Here is a 6,000-nt window from a genome sequence, read left to right as displayed (position 1 = left end):
AACATTTAAGGTTATGTCTTTCAAGAAGAGATATTCAAGTGTGTACTAAATATAGTGCTGAGAGTTTAGTCTACCAATGTAGCAATATGAAAATAAAACAAAATAAGTCCAAAATGAAACAAATCTATCCACAAATAGCAGAGTTATACAAAAAGGCGTCCATGCTATTTTTTAAATCTTCCCTTCTCAATGTTTCAATGTCCGAAACATTTAAGTATATGTCTTACAAGAAGAGATATTCAAGTGTGTACTTAATATAGTGCTATGAGTTTAGTCTACCAATGTAGCAATATGAAAATGAAACAAAATAAGTGTACAATTAACCAAATCTATCCACAAATAGCAAAGCTATACAAAAAGGCGTCCAAGCTAATTTTGAAGTCTTCCCTTCTCAATGTGTACATGTCCGAAAACTTTAAGTATATGTCTTTCAAGAAGAGATATTCAAGTGTGTACTAAATATAGTGCTAAGAGTTAAGTCTACCAATGTAGCAATATGAAAATGAAACAAAATAAGTCCAAAATGAAACAAATCTATTCGCAAATAGCAAAGTTATACAAAAAGGCGTCCAAGCTATTTTTGAAGTCTTCCCGTCTCAATGTTTCAATGCCCGAAACATTTAAGTATATGCCTTACAAGAAGAGATATTCAAGTGTGTACTAAAGATAGTGCTATGAGTTTAGTCTACCAATGTAGCAATATGAACATGAAACAAAATAAGTCCAAAATAAACCAAATCTATCCATAAACAGCAAAGTTATACACGTACAAAAAGGCGGCAAATATGTTTCTGAGGTATTCACATGCAAAACTGCAACCACAAAAAACTTTCAGAACATTAACTTAAATTTTAAGTATATGTTTTACAACAAAAAATAAATTATTCTCAATATAAATAAATCTATGCTTGAAATTACTGTATGTTATCCAAAAAAACAACAGAATATTGCAATTTGTTTAATTTTTATTTACACTCAACAGATATGTACTGTGTGTGTGTTTTTTTATATTAAATACTCTTTCACAAAAAGTTGAAAAACGAACATTATATAAATTTATAACAAAGGTTTTTTTTATGGCGAAGATATTAAGTTAAATACAGTCAAGACATTCTTTAGTTTTCAGTTGTTTTAAGCTTACTCGTAAATGACTATGGAAACTAGTCGAAAGAAGCTGATTTGCGAAACCTTCCCCCACCCGCTTGCCACTACGTTGTATTTCAATTTAGCGATATAATAACCAAATTATCTGCCCAGTTACATCGTAATTAGATTAATTATTGACGTTAACACTTATTTATACAATACAGCGATGGGTGGTTAATTGATATTCGATAATACTAACCTTAAAGTCAATAAAGACAGGTGTGAAAACGATAACGATGATGGCAATTGTTTACACGACTCGGCTTCAAAATGGCGTCGTATGCTCGATTGATGTCACGTGATCTAGATCTCGGTTCCGCCGCTCGAATTTCCGATAATTTCTATAGGTCTGAATGGATGTTACCAATCTTTGTATATTGATAGGTCTTTGCTCACACTAATGTGTGGTTTGACAATGCTAACACACATTTCATGCGGTGAATATGCAGCTTACAAGTGAAAAACACAACACAATAGTTTAACTTTTGTTTAATTGTATTCAATTATTTAGAAAAGTAAATTGCTAACTTTATTTCAAAGTCGGCGTATACGCCGACTACATTTTTAAAATTGTTATAAATATATTTAATATAATATATTTAGTTGTTTTCGGTTTTAGCGATTATAAAGCATTTTCGAGGTTGCCTATAGTATGCCTGAGTAATTGATGAACTCATATCCAACTGTCAATGTATTGAGAACTGTGAATATAAACAAGCTAAACCTTCTACTAAGCTTCTACTATTGCGTTGCTAGCACCCGTAAATACAAAAGATCGCCGCTATGTGTTGAGAACCAAGAACGCTTTCCAGAAATACCCGATGTAGTAGCTTCAACGAGGTTATAAAACAGGTCATTCGTATTATTATTATAAATTATTTGTTATATTCGGGTTAAGCGATTATGATTTTTTTTAGTCTATCGTATCGCTGAAGTTATTGTTGAACTTATGTTCAACGTTTTATAAATTGAGAATATAAATAAGCGTCAACTTTTTCCCAAATCTCTCAATTTACGACCTGTACTACGTCATTGAGTTGTATGTGAGAGCGTAACCTATTGCGTTGTTATCGCCCGTAAACTTTCCTTTGTTTATCGACAGGCGCATCTATTAATAGCCTCATATCATGAATGCCAAAACACCCGCGAAAAAGAACCACGTGACCAAATAGGACGCTAAACGCAAATACCATGCGACTACGACTTTAATTATGTAAGAACGCTCCGCAATTCCTCTGAAGCCGGGGCCTTGTGATTGCTTTTACGTAAAGAATTGACCTCTAACTGAAGTAAGCAAAGGAAACGCAGCACCTAATTCACCCATTCCTTCTATGTGCGAAGGCAGATTGAATTTTACTAATGTATGGTTTGCCTATTATAACACACATTATAATGCGGTAAATATGCGACTAAAAGTAAAAAACACTATAATTAAACTTTTGTTTTTAATTAAGTTATTTAGAAACCAAAATTCCAAACCTTATTTCAAAACAGCAAGACTACATTTTTTAGAGAATATTCTTGTTATATTTAAATGTTTTTTAACAGTTTCAGCGATAATGAATCATTTTTATGTTGTCTATCGTATCCCTGTAATAATTGTTGAACTCGTGGTCAACGTGTTATTAATTGAGACCTGTGAATATAAACAAGCGTAACCTTATACTAGTGCGTAATTCTCACCCGGACTCCCCTTTGTTTATCGCCAGCCTCATATTTATGAATGAGATGAGCGAAAATACTACGTCACGCAGACGCAGCAGAAAGTGGACTATTTTAATCATTCATAAACAATCTCCTCCGCGACACGTGCAATACGATCATTGTTTTTTTTATTCTTTTCTATAAAACACCATTCGAAACTATTGCATTCAACACGATATTAATATAATGTTTCCATTTGTGAATAAACATAATTGGAGAACTCAAACCTCTTGCATAAATTATACAACTCTTTCTTCGCGCGTAGTGTAAGCGGGAATTGGGCTAATCATACCCAGGCCGTATCGACCTGAATTTTACATCAAGCACATTAGACGGTCGCTAAAGCGACCATCTAAAAACAGCGGAGTTCTATTGGACTTTGCGTTGATAATTGAAAAAAGAGATTTGGACAAAGTAACTACAACTCAGAAAAAAGTGTTGTGGTTTTGTTTATCGACTTAACATGATTTGGTTCCACATACAATATCTACTGAGGATATATCTTAAGGAACTGTCGTCATTCTGAATGTTTAGATACAATATCTACTGAGGATATATCTTAAGGAACTGTCGTCATTCTGAATGTTTAGATACAATATCAACTGAGGATATATCTTAAGGAACTATCGTCATTCTGAATGTTTGATACAATATCTACTGAGGATATATCTTATTAAGTGTTAAAACATGGTACGTTGAATGTTAATACAAAATATATAGTATTAGGGTGCTGGAGGTTTCGGTAAATGACAAGTTTGGTAAATTGATTTATATAGTAAAAGCCGTGGAGGTTTCGGTAAATTGATTTTATAGAGGAGGTATACCTACAACAATGTGTTAATGACACCTATTATCGGCTTACAATAACATTAGAGGCATTTATTTGCAAACTGTGGATTAATTTTGAGTTGAGTAATTAATGCTATGCCTAAGGTAAAGAATTAAGGGAAATGAATGAGCTACCTCTGAAAAACGAATTCTGTTAGGAAATTTTTGGTTAATTTTACGATTTAAATAACGCAATACTGTTGTTTTTTTAATTGGTGCTTTTATTTAAATAACATAATAGTAACATAATAGTAATAAGAAGTAATGATTTATGGCGGAATCAATGTAAGCTCTTCAATTAAGTTTAATGCTATTTTAAAAAGTTTCTTGTAAAATATGATTTAATAAAAATGATTTCATGTTGAATTTTATATTTATTTATATGTTTTATTATTTCTTTCTGGTTGAGAAAAACACAAGAAAAAAAAAACAATATATAAAATTTAATACGTGTACGTAATTAATAAAAAGTAATATAATGATACGCGTTATGTTTTATAATTATGTTAAGTGCGCGTGCCATTGAACGTTGAGTTAAGCGAAGAGATACACATAATTGAAAACTGATAAAAATAAATCTAACACAACGCCAGCAGAATGAATACACTGTGTAATAGCAAGCTGCTGTGATGATCATTATCTTATCAACTTAATACACAGGCACCTGGCTACTGTACTGGAACAATGGGTTTTACGGCCAAAATAACTGATATCATTTTTTGCCTAAACAAATCGGTTCAATAAAAAATAATAACTGATTTACTTTGTAATCCGTTTTATTTAGCAACAAGTATAACATGGATGCAATATATATATTTGAATATTTCATGTCATTTAAAACAATAATGAGGGAGTAATCACATATTAATAAGACACATTTTTGACACACTACAATATTAATACGACACATTATTATCATTCAGATTTTCCGCATGCTGATTTAATTTAATTACATTTCTAATACAAATGAGATACATGTACGACACAATTCAATTTAATGTTACATTTCAACCATATCAGTCGTTCATCGTTCAAGACTCGTCGTCGTCGAGCATGTGGTGGACCGCTGTGGATGGTCCCAGGGCATTGATGTGGCTGATGATCATTTCTTATTTGACAATGACCATTATAATTTTATAATTACCCAATTACATAATAATGTTATTTTTACCACAAATAAACATCCTTTGATGTCACCACCAGTATTTTTGGTAAACATGATTAAAGAAGGAAAACGTTTGTTTATTTCACAGTTTGAAAGTTACTGGTCGTGTATGTAAAAACTCGGCCACCAGTGTTAAAGCATGTTCACGATCTAATATCTAGATTATTTTAAGAATAATACCTTATGTGCTGACCTGATTGTAGGAAAAAGAAGCAAGAAATTTATTTATATAGGAAACAAACATATTTGATCTTAGTATTTTAAACCACCGAAACTTAACCATTATATAAACATGAGGTTGTTTGCTAACATAATGAATATGTTGCCCAGCTCTTGCCAAGTGGAGGCCACCTCTTGTAAGAGCCACATTATTATATTTTCTTTAACTGATACGCTTTAATTAAGGTTTTTATCAACTAATTGTTTTAAAAACATATATAAAATGCAAAACGATCATGACCTAAAGATAAACTTTTAATATATAATTTACCTCCATCGATTAGAATATCAATAGGTTGCAAGCCTGGATAATTAATAATAACACTTTGCAAACATCTCTAATTTGATAAAATCAAGTCCGTACATTTAAACAGATAAATTAATTAGTGCCAAACAACTCAATTAATGTACATCAAAATTAATCCACAGTTTGCAAATAAATGCCCCTAATGTTATTGTAAGCCGAAAATAGGTGTCATTAACACCTCGTTGTAGGTATACCTCCTCTATAAAATCAATTTACCGAAACCTCCACGGCTTTTACTATATAAATCAATTTACCGAACTTGTCATTTACCGAAACCTCCATAACCCATAGTATTATACATAAATGTGTATATACATTGAATAAAATGTATAGAAAATCCACAAAAACTAATTTGACTGCACACGGTATTTTTATCAAAAAGAATAAGCATTTCGTCAACATGAAGTGAGTATATACAAATCTTATGATATGGGTTTCGTTAAAAATTAATATGCTTTATTGTATTATATATGTATCACGACGTTAAATCTATTTCCAGTATTTCAAATTAATTATATACTTCATCGTGAGAAGACCTTACCTATAAAAAATACCTTTCTAGATTAGAATAACATATTTTTTTCTAAATCTAAATGTGTTACTTTTCATTTGAAGAAAAAGGATGTTAAGA

Source organism: Dreissena polymorpha, chromosome 1, assembly GCF_020536995.1.
Source record: "Dreissena polymorpha isolate Duluth1 chromosome 1, UMN_Dpol_1.0, whole genome shotgun sequence".
Lineage (NCBI taxonomy): Eukaryota > Metazoa > Mollusca > Bivalvia > Myida > Dreissenidae > Dreissena > Dreissena polymorpha.
This window is presented reverse-complemented; position numbering follows the sequence as displayed.